This window comes from Trachemys scripta, chromosome 4, assembly GCF_013100865.1.
Source record: "Trachemys scripta elegans isolate TJP31775 chromosome 4, CAS_Tse_1.0, whole genome shotgun sequence".
Classification (NCBI taxonomy): domain Eukaryota; kingdom Metazoa; phylum Chordata; order Testudines; family Emydidae; genus Trachemys; species Trachemys scripta.
The window spans coordinates 69,779,910-69,802,784 of NC_048301.1; the positions used below are offsets into that span (position 1 = coordinate 69,779,910).

Below are 22,875 nucleotides of genomic sequence, written 5' to 3' on the forward strand. Positions count from 1 at the left end.
CCCTTTTTCTAGTCAATTTTGAATAATATGCTATAATAACCAATGTCTGTAGAGAATGGTAGCACACACAAAAAAAAAAAAGCTGATCAGAATAAAGCAGAATAGATTTAGCTGCCAAAAGTTACAGCATGCCCAAGACAGTATTAGGTTTTGAACACCTGCCTTAGGACTCTGGCATTAGGCAGGCAACTCAACCTCTGCTCTCTCATACCAGAAAATGTCCTAACCCACCACTCCCAGTTCCAGTGGACATCACATCCAGTGTTGTTTCTGTCCTCACTTAACACATGAATCTTTTAAATGTGAGGGAAATGGGCTACCGGAAGCAGAACAGACCATCCACCACTAACTTTTTTAGAAGGGGAGAGAGCAAAACAGCTGGAACTGCTGCACTTTCTGCAATAGAGGTGAAAGAACATGGAGACTTAGAGGGCCCATCTACAGGATGAGCTGGGAAGCTAAGGGCCTCCTATGAATCCTGGAGAGCAACACGGGTGGCTGCAGCAGAAACAGAATAACCCCGCAAAGAAATAGGGAGTAAAAATGAGTGACCAAATTAATAGATTTGACTGACTGGTTGTGGGGGAAGGAGGAGAATAGGAAAATGCATCTGTGTTTACCTGAAAATGTTCTTTCTTGTGTTATGAAGGTCCACAAATCTTAACTGTGGGACTTCAGCCTGTGTCCTGCTAAGGAAACAGAACCAGACTTGTCAATACCTGTTAGGAAGGGATTCAGCTGTCTTCCTTTGACCACCTGGGAATCAAGGAAAAGATGGAGTATAAAACCTTATCTGCTGTGTGAACGCCATCTGAGTAAGGTATAACTGTTTTCATGGGCTTTCTGATTTCATTTTGTGTTTTTTATTGTTCAGGGGAAGAAGTAGTAAGGGTGAGATATTGTTTGAAGTTGGGAATGCTACACACCTGCATCTCAGAGCCAAGACTACACTTGAAACAATACTATCATGTAGCCTTGGCATCATAGGCACAACACCCATCTGCCCCTCATGGTACAAATCAATTTTCTTGTAGTACTCGGTAATCTGCCTCCTAAGAGAAGCTCCATTTTGGACTAGTCTGACCTAGAATTATGTTGACTGCCAAGGTAAGGTTAAAATTCTCCCCAAACTATCCTCTATTCCACCAGCCCCTAACAAGTTTTTTTGTCTCACTTACATGCTTTAGGAGAACAAGTAGAACAGTGTAGGCACTGCCTTATTATAAATCAAGTGTGCATTCCCTTTTAATTCCTGATAGTGGTCAAGGTTGTCTTCAATTTTTCCAAGGATTCTCCTATGACCTTACCCTTAGGATTCAGGCTCTTTCCTCCATGGCTGTTGATGGAGAAAAAGGCTGGAGTCATTAAGTGGTAAACTATGGCATTCCAGAGAGGCTGCAAGAACCAACCTCTGGAATATATGACCACATATACTACATCCCATTTCCCAAGAACAGCATACAAGCAGTACTTTCCCACAGCAATGAGACAAGCAAACTTTGACAACAGAAACTTGCTCCATGGCTGCTAAACACAAGTGCTAGAAACCCCCATCCCCCAAGTAGAGTAAGTCGTAAGTCATGAATGTAGATCATAAGTTAAAGAGCCCCCAGTAAGAAGTGGAGTGGAGAGGGCATAGGATCAGGTGATAGAAAACTGCCACTCCCAGAACGAGAGAAATTGGTGCTTTATACTAGAAGCCTCTTTCCTCAAAACTGATCCCTCAGAAGCAATGAAGTATGCAACCTTCTAGTCAGCTCAATCAGAAAAATGGCATGAAAAGACCCTGTGTGAAATCCTGGCCCCATTCAAATCAATGGTAAAATTTCCATTAACTTGAATGGAGGCCAGGATTTAACCCTGTCTGCTGCTACTGCAGTCAATAATAGACAGTCTTGTACCTGCTCTACAAAACTTTAAAGTACAGTATTAAAAATGTATATTTATATGCATAGAGTATTCTCTCCTTTACAAATGTAAATTGCTGCATAAACTATATATATGTTAAGCTGCTGGGATCCATCACTATAAGTGAATGGAACTGGAGATCAAAAGATGGAAAATAGAGGAAGGGAAGAAAAGAAAGTGTGGGAAAACCAGAGACATTTCCAATCCTTCCTGCTCTACAGTCTCATTTATTGAAATGGCAGTTTATGACAGGCTGCCAAATTTCAGATCCATACACATCATCAGTCTTTCCTCTTACAACATTCACAAAGCCCTGGCTTGCCCACTCTAACACTTAATTGACCTCAGAATTACTTCTTTTTACAAGTCTATCTTCTAGGCAGGGCATGGTGAAGGAAATGACACTTAGTTCATAAACTGTATAAGAGCAACTTGACATATTTAGAAAAGGTTTTCTACTATTTATAACAGACAGTTGAAAATGCTGACTGGTGTTTTCTGAAAATAATGCCAGTTTGCTTACAAGTAACTTAGAGGCAGATATTATTTTTACTGCTAGAAAGTTAACTGTAGTTATTATGTATATTACATCAATATCAAGAGGCCCCATCAGGGTCTGGGCACAATTGTGTTAAAGTAAAAACACAAGGTAGATAGGTTTCAAGATCAAGATGGGGACCTTAAGTATATAGTTCTGTCTCAAATAAATGTAAGGAAATTATACAAGTGGAAACAACACATTTTGTACAATTAATTGAACTACCATTCATCTTTTTTAAAAACCAGTGTTTGTTAGCTGAAATTTAATATTATGTCCTGTCAAGTTTGTTCAAGACGCTTTAGAAATATTTCATATGTTAAGAAAAGACCTTACAAAATGACTAGACATTTACAAAGAATAGTTTTCCAAAAGTCAAGTGGTTCAAGAAGTTCAAATATAACAAAATAAAGGTGTGCACACTAGCATAAGAAAAAATTAGATATTGCATGCATGCAGGTGGTCTTAGGTTGCCTTTAAATATCAATTTCCTGGGTCAATTATGAAATACTTCAGCATAACACCAACCTGCCAGCAGAATACAGTGATTTGTAACCAACACCATTATTATCTGCAGTACAAAGCATATCATAAAACTGAGACATCTGTGTGACATGAGGTACATGCTTCCACAATTAGGATTCATTTGTGTTCTACAGTGGTTGTTAACTGGAAAAAAAGAAAACGTAGCGACAGCTTCAACTTTTATCTTTTTAAAAATGTATGTCATTAAGATATCTAAAGAGCCACTTTGCAGATTTTTAAAAGGCTGAGAGGGGTGCAAGGAAATGAAATACTATATATTTGAGAGAATGTCCTTAAAGTGAAGATTTACTCTGAAAAATTACTGTAAAAATAGCACCTTCTCACTCAGCAAATCTGCTCAGTGTGTATTCATGGACTATTTACTTTCATAACAAGGTATGGAATTTTCAAAAGAGCCTAAGAAAGTTAGGAACCCATCTCTGAAATTCTTTGGGAGCTGAGTTCCTAACTCCCTCAGGCTCCTTTGAAAGCCTTAGCCAAGAGTAATATTTTTCCACAGTCAGCCCTGCAAAAATCAATAGAGTTTTAAGATAGTGAACAGGATTCTTTTCCAGCATGTGCATCATCCATAAAATTGATAAATATGAACCAACTGCAGAGACATCAGAGCAATCCCATTGTCTTCAAATGATGCCCTAATAACACCTGTTCAACCTCAAGTGTAATTAAGGGGAGAAGATGAAGATAGTTGTGGTATATAGATAAAACTGATGGTACCATTTGGTCTGAATCTTCATTACTGTTGAGGATGTGCAAGCTAAAAGGAACAAAGGTAGGTTTCAGAATCCAGGCTGAGTTTGCAGGCTGGCAGTTAGAAGAAATATTTTTTTTATCAATTGATTAAATCAGATATTAAGTCATCGAGACACAGATGTAGAACACTGATGCCATATTTACCAAGTCATTGTCAGAGCTAAAATGGATTTTAATACTATGCTCCCACCAAATATACTTCACTCAATTCTAGAAAATAATTGAAGTCTTATAGTAGTTTGTCTTACGCCAAAAGTGTAGCCAGACAAGGCTGAGGGCAGAGGGCAAGGAGAGAACATGAGCGTTTGTTACCTATAGAATCGCACATATTGTTGCTTCTGCAGGTCGAGTTCACTGCAGATATTAAGGGCTACTTGCATCACTCCATAAGCTCCCTATGTACTACTTTCCCATCTGCCTTTATTCCAAGGACTCCCTGTACCCCTCCTCAAACAAGGGGTTCTGTGTCCCCTATTCCCCCTTCAAAGGGGGATTATGATCCCCCACCCCATACCACTGTCCCCCATTCTCCCCACCACGCCAAAGGGTCTGTTTGTCCCCCCATTTCCCTCTTACCATTATTATTTCTTCTCTCTCTGTCTAGAAGTAAAATCATTCAGGGTGTCAACATTTTAAATTCAACTGGGGTAATGGGAAGAGCTGAAATGTAGGGTATTATGCTGAGAGGTGTTAGTGGCTACTATAAACCAGTTCTTTGATCTACCGAGAATTACAGACTTGGTTGAGAGGGAGGGCAATGCATGCGTGTACACCACATGCCAGGAACTCTGTCCCCCATTTTCCCCTCCCGTATTTCACATTTTCCTCAAAATCAAATAGGTTTCTTCCCACTGATGCCTGCAACATTCCCTGAAATTTTGGACTTGATCATATGTGATGTTCAAAAATTATTACATTTACCCAGACAGACAAGCAGAGAAATGTTATCAATTTGAGTGCATAGCCTTACATCGCTTGGCCATACCCCTCTTTCTCATAAATGAACATCCCCTAGTCCAGACACTATTGCTGAGTTATGCCCATACATTACACAGGAATAGAGGCACTTTCAGATGTAGCATTCCTTAGTTCAGATTTCCTCTTCTGGACCACCCTCTAATCAAAACACACAGACAGTTCCCTTTTAAGAGAGCAACTTCAGAGTCACTTTTCTACCTGAGAGTTTAGGAGTGTGAGAATTACTTGCTACTAAATATTACGAATGTTAAATAAATTGGATTTTCAATCATTTCATGGTATTGACCTTTTTTTGATTAAATGTTTTTACTCTGTAAGTAAGAGGGGGAAGACATACAATTGCAATCAGATAAGAAAAACTATATATCCACTATAAAGCCATATTAATCATGTCATAAGATAATATTTCACATCTGTTCAGGGCTTTAGGTTACAAGAAATTTCAGAAAAAAACAGCAAAGAGTACAGCGAAAAAGTGGTAGGAAATTAGGGAAAGAACACATATGGAACATCATTCTAGACGGATGAAATACCACGCAATCAAATGGTCATCATACGATGACATCAGTCTAGAAACAGTTGTCAGCACTGTTTCACCAAATCCATTAATAGAACTCCCCATACAATAATTCTATAAGTATCTAGCCCTAAAAGCAGAAAGATTAAATGGCAAATCTGTGAAGTTTTTCCATTCTACTATGCTACTCTTAAGAACTGCCATGTCACTTTATTCACTGTGCCAGTATTCTATCTTAGGAGATGTTGGTGATCTCCAGTGCTGTAGAATCCTGGATGCTGTGTGCGCAAATGAATTTAATTGTTCATAGTTCTAATACAGCTTTTTTTCATCCACAATTAAAGACCTAGTTTGAGAAAACGTATATATGTGAGTGTTTGCACCCTGCTCAGTGTAGTATTTTACCTCACCAATCACTTGCTTCCCTCAGCAAATGGCAGAGCAGTTAACCAGTACCTTCAGTCTATCAGGTGAAGCATATCTTCCAAGTGGTTGGAATCATTTAGGGACAGTTGAGACTTGGGATCCACTAGTCTGAATTCCTCCAGTGTTATTCCTCCTTATTCCAAGTGGACACACTAGTGACCTAGCCTATCCCATCACCTTATAGAATCTGTTGCAACATAGCAATGTAAAAGAGTGGTGTAGAAAACTACTGACAATCCAAGTGGCTGTACTGCTATAGAAGAAGATCAGTACTAATACTTTCACTGTTAGCAACAAGAATTGTGAATGCAGCCATCATCAGAAAACTAGATGACAAGACCTAAGAAGGATTTGTGTTAGAAATTACTTAATTACAGAAAAAAATAATTTGAAACTAAAGGTATATTTTATCAATCATTTGTTGAATGAATCCAAAGCCAAGATTACTTAGGAGGTGTGACTAAAAAAAAATTACAATCATTGCTGAGTCCATGACAACAAGAAAGTATGACATATAATCTGCCCTAAAAATTAAGTTTACATACCCATGCCCCCACACACTCTGTGTTTTCAAAATAAAAAAATAAATATTTGTATTTCTCAACCAATGATTAAGAGCAGATGTGATCTGATAGCTTCAGCCAGTTCCCTCACCTTGGTCCAAATCAGGTGCCCATCCTAAAAGGATAAAGAAAAAAGTGAAAGTACTGTAAGAAAGCTGGAATCCTATCAGATCCAGTGGAAACCTTATTCAAACCTTTTTAAAAAGGGAATTAAGTTTAGAGAATCCCTCATAGCAGGGTTTTAAGGATTCATCCAAATGGAAAAAATGGCTACCTACCTCTCGTAACTGTTGTTCTTCAAGATGTGTTGCTCATGTCCATTCCAATAGGTGTGTGCGCACACTGCATGCATGATCGTTGGAAGGTTTTTCCTATAGCGGTACCTGTCGGGTTGGCAATGGAGCCCCCTGGACTGGCGCCCTCATGGCGGTGTACATAGAATGCTGCCAACCCGCTGCCTGCTCAGTTCCTTTGTGCCAGAAGACTCCAACAGAGGGGAGGCGGATAGGATTTGGAATGGACATGAGCAACATATCTTGAACAGTTACAAGAGGTAGGTCACCATTTTTTCTTCTTTGAGTGCTTGCTCACATCCATTCCAATAGGTGATTCCCAAGCAGTTTCTCTGGAGGAGGAATTGGAGTTCCCCTGGTTGCTGATTGTAGGACTGAACCTACTCTTAGGGCAAGATAGCTTCCCAGAAGAGTAATCATAAGGTTTCCTCCTCCCAAGAGAATTTAGTCTAAAATTTCTGTCTTCCTTTCTGAGGAGGAGAAGGAAGATCCAGGAAGGCATAAGAAGAGGTCCCGCAGATGTTCAGAGCTATCTAGTTGCCTGAACAAAAACACTGAGGGAAGAAAAAGAGCCCCCTGATTCCCTTCATATTCAGAAGACTCTGATTAAGGGAATTCCTCTAGGATTCTCTCTAAAGAGGCATAAAGTGAAATAAGTTTTTCTGAAGCTGCATGAATCTGCAGAGTGCAGCAGGGCAGATAATCCTCAGTGCTTGGGTCACCTGTTCACCTTCCTGGAATGCAGCATGGAAAATCAATGCAAAACAACCCCAACAAAACACAAAAACCCAGGCCATAGACATGTGCTGATTCTTATGGGTGTACATACTCTTCTCTCCCCTCCCCCTGTCACCTCCAGTGAATTCTTCTGTTAGAATTGTAAAGCCAGCACTCCAAATCAGAGTTAGAGAATCAAATAGTAAAATATATTAAACAAAAAAACAGAACATGATATAGAGAATAGAGTGTGTATTGAGTATTGGAAACTATTATTATGATTCCTGCAGATCTCCTAGACAAACTATAGCAAATTATTCCTCCTCAAACACCCTGAGAGTGTAATAATGGGATAGGAATTTTCCTGCCTCACCTAAAAGACTGAGAAAGTATCAGGCTGTCGCTGTGGGTCACTATGCCCTCATTTCCAGGTTATTGCTCCCAGCTTTGTTACAGATTTAAATGTCTCACCACCATCTCCTGCCCCCAGCAAATGGCTATGGAATGATAAGAGGGATAGCGGTCCAGAAATGGAAGAATTGGCAGGCAGTAAAAGGCTTCTTGGCCCATCATTTCTTTCTTTCTACTCCCTCCCACCCCACCCCACCCCACCCCAGGCCTCTGTTTTATAGGGCCAGAAGGTATTTCAGCATGCACCAATCAAAATTTCTAGGAGCTTATGTTGAGGTGCTTATCCACTGTGACCCATAAATCCTTTTCAGAATCACTGTTTTTTAGGATACAGAATCCAATGCCATAAATAAGGTCATCATTCTTTGTTCCTAGATGAATGACCTTGCATTTGGATTCAGGAGGGGACTTCCCAGTATTCCACCCTTTGTTCAAGGGAGATTCATGGATGTGGCCCGGAAATAGGCTGACCCAATGCTTGGGGTGCCATGCTCCAAGCCAGGAAGTTCAAAGGGGATTCTTATATCACTTGCTGTGCTGGAAGACAGAGTGTGACAGGCTGACACATCCCAACTCCCTAAACCAGCATGGCGAAAATGAGCAAGTGAGGGAGGGTGGGGAGAGCGACAGAGGGAGGGATGATAGAGTGAGCGGGGGTGGGACCGGGGCAGGACCTCAGAGGAGGGGCAGGACAAGGATGTTCAGTTTTGTGCAAGTAGGAAGTTGGCAACCCTAGTCTCAAATGTGTTTGTTCCTGGGGTAACACTCACAATATAGTTTACATCCAGTCTAGCAAGCTATTGTGCATGGATTAATCAAGCTTCATGGCCTATTAAAGACACTTAGGTCTCACAATGGGCTATAGAAGAAACTCATTCCACACAGATATCAATTCCTGCCGACACCTCAGACTCCAAGCAGCCAATGGCAACCCCTGTGAGGCATCAAGCCTTGTAAGGACATGTGATATGTTCATGTGACCGTGGACTCCATCTTGTGCCATAACTTTCATGCATTGGAGGAGGAGGAAGATCCAGGAAGGCATAAGAAGAGGCCCCGCCATTATCTTTCCACAAACTGGGCTGTAAACTTTGTATGAAACAGAAAATTTCAAGGCATATGGCAAAGGGTATAAAAGACCCCTGGGATGACTACATTTTGCCTCTTTCCTGGCCTGATTTTCTGGACTGTGGATTTACAACTAAAAGGAACATATTGAACTATGGACTGAGGATCTTCCAGTCTTTTGGAAGTTCCACAAAGACTTTACAACTCAGCAGTCTATAACATCACTGCTATAAACCTGATATAAAGACACTGCAATTATTGTAAGTAAATCATCTATTAACCATTTTAATTCCCTTCTTTTATTAATAAACCTTTAGATTTTAGTTACTAAAGGACTGGCAGCAGCATGATCATTGGGTAAGGTAAGAGTTATATATTGACCTGGCTAAGTGGCTAGTCTCTTGGGATTAGAAGGACCCTATATTTGATTAAATTGGTTTTCAATAACCACTTACCATAAAGTATAGTGTCTGCATGGTGAGATAATAAGAGCTAGAATGCCTAAGGAGACTGGTTAATAAGAAGTCAAAAAATGCAATGTGGTGAGAGAGTTTATTTTGGTACTGGCTTGGTATAACCTAATGATGGAATAGCCACCAGTTTGGTGTGAGCCTGCTCTATTTCTCAGCAGTTTGTCCTGAATCTGGTATTCTCAGCTGTGATGCACTGAGTCACGGTGACACCTTCATGGAGAGAAAAGACCAGGTACTAAGGAAGAATATAGAGAAAGGTATAATAAGAACCAATCACTGGAACATGAAGCCAGACAAATTCAAATTGGAAGTAAGACACACTTAACAGTGACAGTAATTAACCATTTGAACTACCACGGGAAGTGATGGATTCTCCATAACTTGATTTCTTCAAATGAAGACTGGATGACCTTCTGGAGTCATGCACATAGTCCTTTATTGCACCCAAAAACTAACAATGTAAAATGTAATGGCCTGTGATGTACAGAAAGCCAGACTAGATAATCTAATGGTGCTTCCAGTCTGTGACTGGACACTGCTTTTCAAGGTATTTCTACAGCTCAACACCAGGGGCCCCATATCCCACAAGAGGGAATGAACAGAGACCCTTGAAGTGGCATCTCAACCACTTGAATTTCCACAACAGGAGTTTTGGACAATTTATTTAACTACGGGATTAGGGACAAACTATGAAGAAAATTATGGGGAAAAAATAGATGATATCACTGCCAAAGTAGTAAAGATAGAAGTAAGGAGAATATACTGAAGCCTACTTCCATTGCCTAAATTAAACTACAAACAGATAGCTCTGATACTGTTTAAATTTTGAAGAAATTTCATGTAACACCCCAGGAGTTTATTTTAGGATAAGGTTAAATTGCAGGCACTGAAGAAACAGATTAAACAAAATTATTCCCTCTTTACCTGCAGAAGAGGTTACTGCTATCAAAAACTTCTTTAACACTTCAATAAACTCTAGTTCCAGGTGCACAGCCAGTGACATCCACCAGTTCTGTGGAATGACTTTCTTTAAAACTTTGACTGCAAACATATACTGCTTCAGTATTATTTTTTATGGACTCTAAACTATTTGACAGTTGAGAAATGAACAGGTAGTTTAAAAAAAAAGAGGGAAAAAATGTTTTCCAACCTATTAATAAAAGCTAGGTGTGAAAGAGTAAGATCTACCAATTCCAAAATCTTGAAGGATACGGTGACCAGAAACAATCAGTTCAAAATACTTTTTGGTTAATAAATCAGTCAATTTTAAATAAAACTATTTTGATAAGAAAAAAGTAAGTTTATGTACCCAATGCATTTAAGATGGTTTTATTTAATAAAACTATTGTAAAATGGTGTGTTTTTAATTCAATTCCAATTGCCATCTCAATGCAGCCTGACTCAAATCACGAGTAAATTATTTTGTCATTCCCTATTTTCTAACATAATAAAAATGTAAAAATGAACAATCTGAATAAATGTATGTTAAGATACAAAATTATTTAAATAAGAGTATAGATATAGTGCATCTTCCTGGCTAGCAAAAAGTACAATAAAATTATACCAAACAATGAGAATCAACCTTTTCGGGGGAAACTAACTAAAAATCAATTTAATATGGGCTCTTTCTTTGCTGATATAAGTCATGACTAAAATAAATGATTTAAGTCACTCTGATTTAAATCAATCTACATCCATTCCCCCCACACCACCACCACCACAAAATTACACCGGTCCAGGGATAAGACAGGCACTACTATTTCATGACCCTTTAGGACTAGGAAAAGGTGTTATTCACAACTGGAGAGACTTTTAGCTTTCCAATTACACAAAGCCCTTATTTATATGTCATAGTATATCCTGAGTCAGCAAACCTTAAAGGTGACATTACTACGTATGAAAAAGCTATTTTAGGTAGATTTTAGGTTTCTAAATATTTTTCCTCTCTCTCACAGGTTGGTACAGCTGGACTCTGATTCTCATCTGTGGCAAATGCAGTCATTCCAAAGTCATCGTAGTAAAATATTTCAGTACGCATTCATCTCCTGCCCCTCATTAAACAGTGTATATGTATACGTATAAGAGTTCCAAGTCTACAGCAAAAGAATGAAGACCTAAGAATTCCCTCTCCACACATTTTCTAAAAGTGCAAAATGAGTCAGTTTATCTGTGGTGTATTCACACACAAAAATCTTGCTAACACACCCCAAAAGTCTTAGGCTGGCATTGGCCTTAGTAGTGTGATAGTGATGGACAGGAATCACTTACCTTTTGTGGGGGGTTCTGAGAGTTGGGTGGATAGGGTGCCCATATTTCCCAAAGTGAAAATGGAACGCCATGCAGGGCTGACCCGAGCCCCTCCTCCCACACCTTCACACAGGGTGGCCTGAGCCACCTGGCATTGCCACTTGTGCCCCAAAATGTTCCTCCATGCCCCCTAGGGGGCACCACCCATCTTTTGCCAAACAAGTGGGGATGTCTGGGACAGGTCTTAAAAAGGAGACCGTCCTGGCCAAAATAGGATGAATGGTCACCCTATGGGTGGAGGATGAGGGGTATAAAATGTAGTGACCTGCACAAAAATGATAGGGCCTACTGCTTTTTAATATAGCTAGCTGTCTCTGGGGCTTGTTTTCTATCTTTTTTTATTTTTATTGCAGTAGTGCAGAGGCACAGCAGTATACAGCAGCCCCAGCACTAAAACACTGTATGAAAACATAATAAGGTCTCTACCACAAAGAATTTACAATCTAAGGACTTGCAACTGGCAATTTACAGCGCTGCAACTTTCTCACTCAGGGGTGTGAGAAAACACCCATCCCCAAGCGCAGCAAGTGTCAGCACTGTACAGCGCCAGTGTAGACAGTGCACCAGCGCTGGGAGCTGTGCTCCTCATGGAGGTGGTATTTTTAGAGCGTTCGGAGCGCTCTCTCCCAGCGCTCTGCCACAACCACACAAGCTATGTTAAAGTGCTGCCGCAGTAGCGCTTTAGCGGTGCCAGTGCAGACTAGCCCTAAGTGAGTACATAACTATCACTAGACTTTTGTACTTCTAGTTGATTGCCAATTAACTTGACGTATTTAACACAGGCTACCTTCCCTGTTAGTTCCACGCTACAAATGTTTGTTCTTTAGGGATCAGCCTAAGTACAAAAGTGTAGGTGTAGATATAGCCTCTGAGACGGGGACTGAGGTGATCATCATTCCAGTAGGCTGCTCCAATGGGTATGCCCAGCATTGCTGAAGCCACATGGCTGCTCAAAAGGCAGCTCCTGTCTTCTGTCATCCACCAACAATGTAGTCTCCACAACCCATCACTAGTGCTCCAGCAATGTAGGAGGAAAGAGGAAAGGTGGTTGGGCCAAGTTGCTGCTGAGGTACTGAGTGAGTGGGGACTTCTGTCACTTCTGTAACCTGCTTCTCCGTAGGCCACTAGCTAACTGTCCACTCTAGTGTTTGAAAAACCTGATGCTAGGAGACAGATTATAGCCCAGTTTTGCTCTGCTAACACCCAGGGGGGATTTTTCTTGCCTCTCAAAACCACCACCCCTCCACATACACCAAGCAAAGGAAGATCTATTCCAAGAAAGAATAGAAAAGAAGCAGGCACTGGAGTTATTCACATGGAAGGTGGTTTCAAAGTCATAGGCTTGGGAAGCATTGCCACTTCTAACAGTAAATCATAAGTTTCATGATACTTAGTCTTTTTCCTTCAGGAGTCATTTGTTTACATAAGAATCTCAGCTCTCATTTAAAAAAAAAGTTTCTAGCCCTCATGGTTGTGGAGAAAAGCTTGAAAACGTGACCCCCGTGGTCAATAATATCCATATCCATAGAATATGGTAAAACTTGGTAAAACTGTGAAAGTTGGGCTAATTTCATAGCATGTCCATACACCTCATAGCACATTTTGAGTACTGTATAAACAACTGGAAAAACATATGGAAAATGACCAAATTTAAAAGGGATTTTTTTTCTGAACTTATTTTATCTTCTTTGAGATCTTCTATGCCTGTCAGACATCTGGGACCTCCCAAAGCAATGCAGTGCAGTAAGCAGTAACTTCTACCCCTCAGCTGCCTACAACATCCTTTTACCAATGTTGTGTTTTAAAATTAAAATGGTAGAAAATATGTAAACCAAGGTGGCTATCTTACACATCTCCAGCAGCAATTCAGAAACTCTCTCAAGCCCACGTAACAGCTAGCATTTCAGCATAGTGGGCTTTGGAAGTATCTTAAAAAACTTCTTTGCTACACTAAAGCAAACTTACCTAACTACCTGGTTAGAATGATTTAACTCACAGCAATTTAAATCATGCTGTACATTTGCATGCAGGAAACCTTGATCTAAATCACTGATTTTAATCTTATTTTGCATTAGTACTTTTTAGTTATTTTCCTAAAGAAAGGTTGATAACCATTAAAACATGTTGATTTGCAGCTACACAGTAGAACCTCAGAGTAACGAGCACTTGGGAATGGAGATTGTTTGTAACTCTAAAATGTCTGTAACTGAACAAAATGTTATGGTTGTTATTTCAAAAGTTTACAACTGAATATTGACTTAATACAGCTTTGAAACTTCACTATGCAGAAGAAAAATGCTGCATTTAACCATCTTAATGTAAATGAAACAAGCACAGAAACAGGTTGTTTTGTTTTGTTTTTTAAAGATTTGACAAGGTAAGAAACTTTCCCCCTTTTTTTAGTAGTTTATGTTCAACACAGTACTGTACTCTATTTGCTTTCTTTTTTTCTTTCTCGTCTCTGCTGCTGCCTGATTGCATACTTCCAGTTCCAAAAGAGGTGTGTAGCTGACCACTCAGGTCGTAACTCTGTGATTCTACTGTATACAGGCTTTATGCTAACTTGGTGCTTCTTTTTGCTAACCAGGAGGATACACTATATCTATACACATTTATTTAAGCAATATATAACTTAAATATTAAAAATCTGAATACATGTAAGTTATCTTGTTTATTATGTTAGAAAATGATAAATGATGCATTTCTCATTTAATAGATGCTAAAAAATTTTAAACTTGTGATTTGTCAAACTCTACTTTGATGAAAATTAAAATTCAGTTAAAATGCAAGAAATTTTAATATTTTTTAGTGAAATACTACTTTAAATGTGCTGAATACATAAAAAACTACTTGATCAAAACATGTTTTGTATTTATAACTAATTGATTTATTAAAAAAAGAAGTATCTGTAGTTAGTGAATTGAACTGACTTTCTGGTTATCATGTTATTCAAGGTTTTAGAACTAGTAGATTTCATCCTGCCACACCTAGCTGTCATTCACCGATCAGAAGAGGAAAACAAGTGTTTCACGCTTTTTCAACTCCCAATTAGTTTCTTAACTTTGAATAAACTAGTCACTGAATTAAACAAAGATGAAGAAAATGCTCTCTCTGAACCTGCAGAAAAGGCCATTACAGTCAATCAAAATCTGGTTTAGCACTCCAACAAACTCTGGTTTCAGGTGCTTAGCCAGTGACTTACACCAGTTCAATAGTTTGACTTTCTTTAAAATTTGGCAACTGCTTAATAATATTTTTTAAATTAAATGATTTTAATAGATTAAAAAATTTACCTCAAAGTGCTAACAGTTCCCATGTTCATGCAATTTTGAAGGTATTTCAGCTGTGGTGGAAAACATCTGCAACACCAGTAAGAAAATGCTGCCCTGATCCTTGTATCTGGAGTGGATATGGACAGCTTGTAGGAGTACATTATGTAATTACCCTTCCCAAAGACCTTTCTTTTAGTGACTTTACTTTTTCAATTATTATGCCTTAAGCCTGAAGTAAATCAGATCTTCGTGACAAGCTGGGTCCTGTGTAAACAGATCACCTGTTAGTAGATTAACTGGATATTCTACTATTCTAAAGGACTGCATTACAAAGATCTGTTCTACATGCTGTCATTTGTAACAATCAGGTCTACACTTAATGGCATTTGTACCATTTAAATGAATAACCCTTAAAAAGCTTTTACTTAACAAAAAGTTCACATTTCATGGCAGAGAAAATATTAAAGACTTCTTGAAAGAAACAAGTCTGTTACATGGAACAAAACTATATTATAAGTATGATCAGTATCATTGTCTCAAAGAGAGATCGTGAAACGGTATTGTTTTCCTTCTCTCTCTCTCTCTGACACCTTATCTCTCAATGTACAGATTAGAGAACTTAACAGAAAATTTAATTCTATTTTTTAACTCCAGAGACTGTTGGTTTCTTTGTATATTTCCCTTGCTACATTCCAGTACTTTTTGTTCAAAAGATTAATTATAAGAAGGTGTTTATGTCATTTCTGAAAATAAATTCCGAGTGGGAATTCTTGCCATCGTGATGCTGTAACTCACCAGAAAGGTGTGAAATTGCACTGTTTTATTCTAATAGCACCCACTAGCCTAGATATTGTCAAGGATATATCAGCATCTCTATGAAATACCCTTTGTAATTTCAGAGCTATCTTACTATTAGCTACAAAATTCCACTCAGGTTTCTGATTTAGTTTGTAGGGTCTCAGTTTGGAAATAATTTTCTTAAATAGCAATAGTTGGTGGGGATTTTTTTTTTAAAGTATCAAAATACTTATCACCTACATAGCATCTTTCAATTTTAAATCTTGTATAGAAGTCTCACTGCCAAGATTAAGATACAAATTAAGTTCCATGCAAAATTCAAGTGGAACTACTTATAAAGATACAAGGAACTATTCACCATATAAATATGAGGTTGAGGGAAAAGAGTGAACTACAAGAGGGAAGTGAAAGTGGCTTTTTACCCGTTTTTGCTTGTTTGTATCATTACAAGAAGGTTTTAAAGATTGTTGTGCTTTTGTTTGTTTAGTTAGGGGTGCAGGGCAGGATTTTATCCAGATTAAAAATTCAGGTTCTACCTACCCTGTTTTTCCTACAGACAACTGGAAAACAAAATTTATGACATCTGAGATAACCATGCAAGTGAAACCTGATTAAATGAAACGGAGATTTTTTTTTTTCAAACTTCAAAATATGCTGTTTGTTTGAAGTGTTAAAAATTGAAAGAAAGTCTGTCTTTGTTAAATTATCAGAAACTCCACCCTTTCAAGTATGCACTGATAAATCCAGTCATCCAAATATTTCTAAAGAGTTAAAATACTGAAGAAGTTTAAAAACCCACAAAAATCCCATCAGTAGGCCTTTCAAACACATCATAAAGTAGTACAAAAATATAAATTCTTGGCGCAGGGACCATCTTTTTGCTTTGTTTGTACAGAGCTTACCGCAATGGAGGCTGGTCTATGTCTGGGCACTCTAGGTGCTACGGTAATACTAAGAAAGAAAGAAAGAAAAGAAAGAAAAGAAAGAAATCCACTTTTTCTCTTTTAATGGGAATAGAAGTTATGCGCTACAATTCTGTAACAGCGCTTGAGGGGGCTCACACAATTTCCTTGTCAGACTCAGCCTTCTGGCCCCATGAAGAATTATATCAGTTTTCATTTTTAAAAACAGTTTCAAGCCCTCTCCTTCTGAATATAATCTTAGAACTGTAAACCAGTATAAACAGATTCCTTAGGACTGAAATAAAAAAAAACGTGTTCCACTTCTGCAAGAGGCTGAACAGACGTAAAGACTCCTTGCCTCTCCTAAAGGGCTTCTAACGGTAGAGAACAACAGAGACACAGATGGGGTGGGCTATTTATACCTTTGTTTCAGGAGCAGAATAGTTCAAGGGACTTTGTGCACTCCCACAATCACTCATCAATGTTTCTAAATAGTTCCAGACTTGTGTTGCTAGACATACAACTCAAAGCTGGATTCTGTGGAGTCAATGTCAAGACAGATAATAAGGGAAACAAGATTTGCCTTAAAAAAAAAAAAAAAAAAAGATAATTCCTTCTACTGTTATGTTTAGTGAACAAATCATAACATTCCAAAACAAATACTTCCAAAACTGATGAAACAATTTTTTTTCTTACTATAGAGTTCTCTTCTCATAACATGAAGTCCACAACTCTGGAATAATCTGATGGCATTCAGAATGCTCTGAATATACAGAGGTAACTCACTAGTGAAGAATTTTGGTACCATCTAACTCCCTGGAAAGGATCCAAGCACAGGGAAGCCAAAACAAATATGTCCCCTTTAAAAAGGTCTCAGAGACAGAGCAGTCTTAACTAAATTCATAAGTCCCTCAGGACCCTGGTTCGGAGCTCCCAAACTTAGTCAGCAAATGAAGTCTCTGGGCCTCATCAGGCTAGTCCCCTAGAGTCTGAGAGACTGACCACAACCCATAGCAGCCTGCATGGCTTCTAGTCCCCTCTCTCTCTCTTTCTCAGCTTCCTCTTCCTATTTAAATAACCCAGCCCAAAGCAAGGACAAGGGGATCCTTCACTATGCCCAGGCTTGCTTCGGCTGCACAATTTCCATTACCTGGAGGGCAGTTAGCCAGATGGTTGGAACAGCTGGCTCAGTTTGACTATCAGATTATATACTGCCCAGGGAAGCAACACCCAAATGCCAAAGCCTTTTCCCAGAGGCCTGATTTGGAAGAAATTGAACCAAAGACTGAGGTGGTGGAGATGCTGCGTGTGTGTCAACCAAGGTTGTAGCACTCAGAGATTCAGAAAAGATCAGTGGGTCAGTAAATTGGCATTGGAGCCAGCAGGAAGATACTGATATAAAAAAATTTAAATGATTAAAAAGAAATGGTAGCGGAGAGCTCCCAGAGAAAATTCAGCATCCTCCCCAACTGAAAAGGTATCAGACTGTGTGGCTTGAGCTGAGAGTTAGACAGGGGATACTGGTGTGGACACTGTCAAGATCTGGGCAAAGGTCAGAACTTGTTCAAGTAGTGATGCCAAAGGAGAAAGTGCCAGGAATTTTGAGGACTCTTCATAATGTAAATATGGGGGGGACATTTGGACATAAAAAAAAGTTACTCATAAGGTCCTGTCCCAGTATTTCTGGCTGGAGTGGAGGAAGTCCAAGAGGAATTGGTGTAGGTTATGCAAGGTGTTGGGGTCAAAAAAGAAACAGGAAGTAAACAGAGGGCTCCAATGACCTCCAATCAGGCCAGGCAGCCCCTTGAACAGGTACAATAGGATATCCTGGGTCCTCTGCCCATTACACCTCAAGGAAACAAATATGTGCTGATAGTGGATGACAGTTTTTCAAAATGGGCAGAGGCATACCCTGTTCCTGATCAAGAAGTTCAGACAGTAGCAAGGGCATTTGTCAAAAAGTTTGTGTGCTACCATGGGGTGCCTCAGTTCTTGCATACTGATTAGGGGAAAAAAATCTTAAATCCCAATTGTTCCAACAGTTGCATAACCTTTTGGAGATCCAAAAAAACCCCACACTACTCCTTATCACCACCAATCAAATGGGTTCGTCAGGTGATTCAACTGCACGTTTGTTAACATGTCTTCTCTGATCAGACAATCAAAGTAAGTAGGACAAAGTTATCCCCCTGCATTATGATGGCATATCAGAGCAGTATCCAGACTTCTATGGGATATATACCCTATAATACAGTGTTATTTGGGCAGAACTACCTACCTGTTAAGCTTTTATCTGGGATAGATATATCAGAAAAGTTCAGCAATCTATCCGAGTATGGCACATGGATAGCAGGGTAACTGAGTACCATGAGACAGACTGTTAAGAGGCATCAGGCTAGAACCATACGCAAAAAGAAGGAATACTATGACCTCAGGGTCGCCAGGACATGTACAAGCCAGAAAAGTTGGTGTGGGTACAGAAGAAAGGGGCAATTTAAAAAATTTACACAAAATGTTTAAACGGTCCCTATATAGTCCTCGGGAAACTGTCCAGAGTGGTGTATGAGCCAGGTGGACAATCTTCTGTGGTATACTACAACTGGCTGAAGGCTTATGTGAATTCACAATTCAGGGACAATGATCTTACACTGGAGCCTGGGTGGTACCACCCAACCTCAGCCAACCTATTCTCGGGGATCCCGTATTACATCCCCCTGCAATTCTAATACGCAACCCTCACGGAATGTTCCTGAGTCAGAAAGTTTAGCTTGGGTACCCCAGCATGATGAAGATGGGAATGGTAAGGGCAAGCAAATGCTCAATGTGGTGGCAGAGAAGCATCCCTGAAATTCACCTATGCCATGTCAGGATGATTACTGTCAGCCTACTATTTTTACTAGAAGCAAGTGCTTGGGTTGAGTGAATGTGTCAATGTGAGATGTGTGATGAATAAATGTCAGGGAGAACAACAGCCTTTGCTCAGGAAGGTGAGGCATGGACGTGTTGATCATGATAAGTCCTTTTTATTCATAATAGCTTTTTGATACCAGAGCACTTTTTAAAAATGTAAATATTAACTGTTAAAGACAGAACTGTACAATCCAAAGCAAAATGTTACATGTTTGTGATACATAGAAACTAAGTACAGACAATACTGTTTTTGTCACCAGAGTATTTCTTTGAATTAGCTCACATGAATAGGCTGATGAATGGGCATACACGGTGCTGCAATTAACTATAAAACTTTACCTACAACTAATACGGAATCAGAAACAGGGAAAAATAATAAAAAATGCTAAACAATCCAATAGTATGAGAATCTGCTGTGATGATACTATATAAACAATTCATAAAAGCACTGTGTTGTAATTCAGTTAAGGACGGATTACGCATAACATACAAAATTGAAATTAAAAAAATGAAAACTTAATACAACCAACAATAGATTCACTCTACTCTCCCCCTATCTACCTATCCTATCTATCTCACAGAGCTGGAAGACACCCTGAAAGATCATCGAGTCCAGCCCCCTACCTTCACTAGCAGGACCAAGTACTGATTTTGCCCCAGATCCCAAGGTGGCCCCCTCAAGGATTGAACTCACAATCCTGGGTTTAGCAGGCCAATGCTCAAACCACTGAGCTATCCCTCACCCCTCCCACAACATCCAATATTACCAGCACAACCACTACAGACACCAGAAAAAACACCACAACCATAACTCTGTACCACTATGTATGCCAAGATTCCAACATACCCTTCCACAAATTCAGCCATCCTCACCACTACAGACAGACTTCTTCCCATCCTCTCCGACCACTTCTGAAGTTATATGAAACTGCATGCACTAAGGCCTAAGAGGGTGCACAAGGAACAGGAGAAGTTACTGTGTTAAAGAGTCTGTTCCTCAAAAAACTATTCACAGCTCAAGAGCTCCACTCCTAAATTGGCTGAACAGCAAAATCTTACATTTTCTAAGAAAAACGGGGGAGTGGGGGTTATGATTTAAAAAAGGCTTAAAAACAAATAATTTTGCAATAACAATAAGTTTTTCTGCAGTTTCTGGTTCTGATAATATTGGACTACAAATTTAGCTTGGTTTTCATTTTTGGTAGTGTTTTGGGTTTCATAGTCAGATTTGTCTTTGTATTTGATTGTCATTTGTTAGGGAGCATCACAGGGACTAGTTAGCCTGTGTTCATTTTTTGATCATGTCCCTAAAGTAGCAAAACCCATTTTCCATATACTGTGTTAGCCCTCAGTTTCAAACACTGGGAACATTACTGAGGACATATAACAAAAAACAATGTTCTGTGCCTCTTCTAAACGATTCAGAAAGATTTCTGTACACAGCACAGAACATAAATAGCTTACAAATCATATTCTCCAATGTTTAGGTAACATGCATAAGGATTTAGTTATGGTGACTGATACTAATAAACAAAAAATTACCACACTAACAAACAAACTCCCACTATGTGGAAAGTATTATAGTTTGTAAATTTTTAAGATGCTGGAAATCCCAAAAAATCATGAGTCTCACAATATGAACTTTTTAAAGGACAGTTTTTCCATTGATTAGCACTAGTTAACAAAATTCCTTGAAAATCATCAGAAAATTCAAGCTTTACTTAGAGATTATGTGTGGAAAATTTCAGACAGTTTCACTGTGCTGTTCATACAAAACAAAGTGATTGAACTCCTGTCTTAAATGAAAAAATAGTTAACTATTTTGAAACTACCACCCTCTCATAAGAGGAGAACCAACACCTTCTTAAACTAGGGCTTGTCTATAAACAGACTTTGTGCACGGCAAGCCAGGGTTCAACTCTGCAACCACCAGCTCGCCATGCACCAGCCAGCCACACGTACTCTACTACTGCACACCAAGTACACAATACAGAACTTTTAGTGCACAGCAGCAGGGTCCACACAACCAGAAATGTGTGGCAAGCCAATATGGTGCAAATTCACACCCTGACATGTCACATACCAAGTCTCCATCCAGACAAGCCCTTAGACAGTTTCTAGTCAATGATAAACCTTTTACTTGAGACCACTAATATTCATGAAAAAGTTATAATCAAGTAAAATTCCAAAGACCGTAAGACCAGTTTCAGATGTAGTGACTGAGGCTATGTCTACACGGCGCGCCTTACAAGGGCGCAGCTGTGCCACTGCAGGCACGCCATTGTAAGGTGCACTGTGTGGCTGCTCTTTATCACTGGGAGAGAGCTCTCCTGGCGACAAAATAAAACCACTCCCAACAAGGGGCAGTAGCTTCATCGACTGGAGCGCAGCTCCCGCCGATGAAGCGCTGTACACACCAGCACTTTTCGTTGCTAAAACTTTTGTCATTTGGGGGAGGGGGGGTTTCACACCCCGGAACGACACGTTTTACCGACAAAAGTGCCAGTGTAGACATAGCCTGAATAACTGGGATCTAAGTCACTATGGATGGTAACAACTCCTTTGTCAGATCATTAGCAATTATTGGTTTTGCTGTTGCTCCTAGGTTTTATCACTTGGGTGCAGATCAAATGCATACTGCTCTTGTCCTATGCACCATCTCATTTTTTGAAAGAAAATAAAACAGCAGGTTTTTGCATGAATGGCTGGGGATAGTTTAATTATGTTGTTGTTTCACTAGTTGCAAGTCAAAACTACATTGATAAACACTGTCAGATTTAATCTTTTAAAGTAGGGTTGTTTTTTTTAATTATTTTGACTGATTCTGTGAAAAACTCTTAATTTGTCCTATATTTTTTAATGTTCAGGTTAGAACTGCTTTATGCACACTGGATTACATGGATGTATATTTAGGTCTTGGCCTGATATTTGTATATGTTGCTCAGTTATATTTTAACTGAAAGGCACCCAAGGTGGGTATTTAATATTTAAAGAAATTAGAAAGTAATCTTCCAGAACTAGTGGTCCTATTAGTACTGCAATTGATTTTCTTGTTTAAAATCTCCCTGCTGTAACCCTACCAACCTTCGCACTACCACCACCACTTTACACTCTCCCCGCCACGTTTATTCCCAGATAGCTAGAAAAAATATTCTTCCTTTTCCATGCACAAAGATAGTCTCTCTGTTAAAACTCCAGGGTACTTGGATTAGACTGAACTTGCCTTATACAAAATTGACCAATGATATATAACCTTTTGGTCATACACATCAGCCAAACTAAGAGGCAACATGATGTTTGGATGCTTGTATAGTGGCAATACTGTTACAGAAAACGGATGGTCCCTTTTTATACCATATTAGTGAGGCCATTCCAGGAATGCTATGTACACTTCTTGGCACCTCGATACCAGCAATGGGTCAATGAATTAGATGGAGATCAGAGAATGTAGGAAAATGTGCCTCTGAAGTGAGCACCTGGTGCTTTTGACCCATT

The 22,875-nt window shown here is 39.2% G+C and overlaps 1 protein-coding gene across 16 annotated transcripts in view; it reads right to left on the reverse strand.

Annotated features, from left to right (window-relative positions):
• Nucleotides 1–22,875, reverse strand: part of GPHN (gephyrin) — a 539,113-nt gene that overhangs the window by 474,522 nt on the left and 41,716 nt on the right. The window contains exon 2 of one of the 16 annotated variants that reach the window (XM_034769392.1): nucleotides 621–756. The exons of 14 other annotated variants lie outside the window; for them this stretch is intronic. The gene's annotated coding sequence lies outside the window, so the exon portion shown is untranslated. The remainder of the gene's footprint in view (nucleotides 1–620; nucleotides 757–22,875) is intronic. One more of the 16 variants, XM_034769391.1, reaches the window with a different exon arrangement.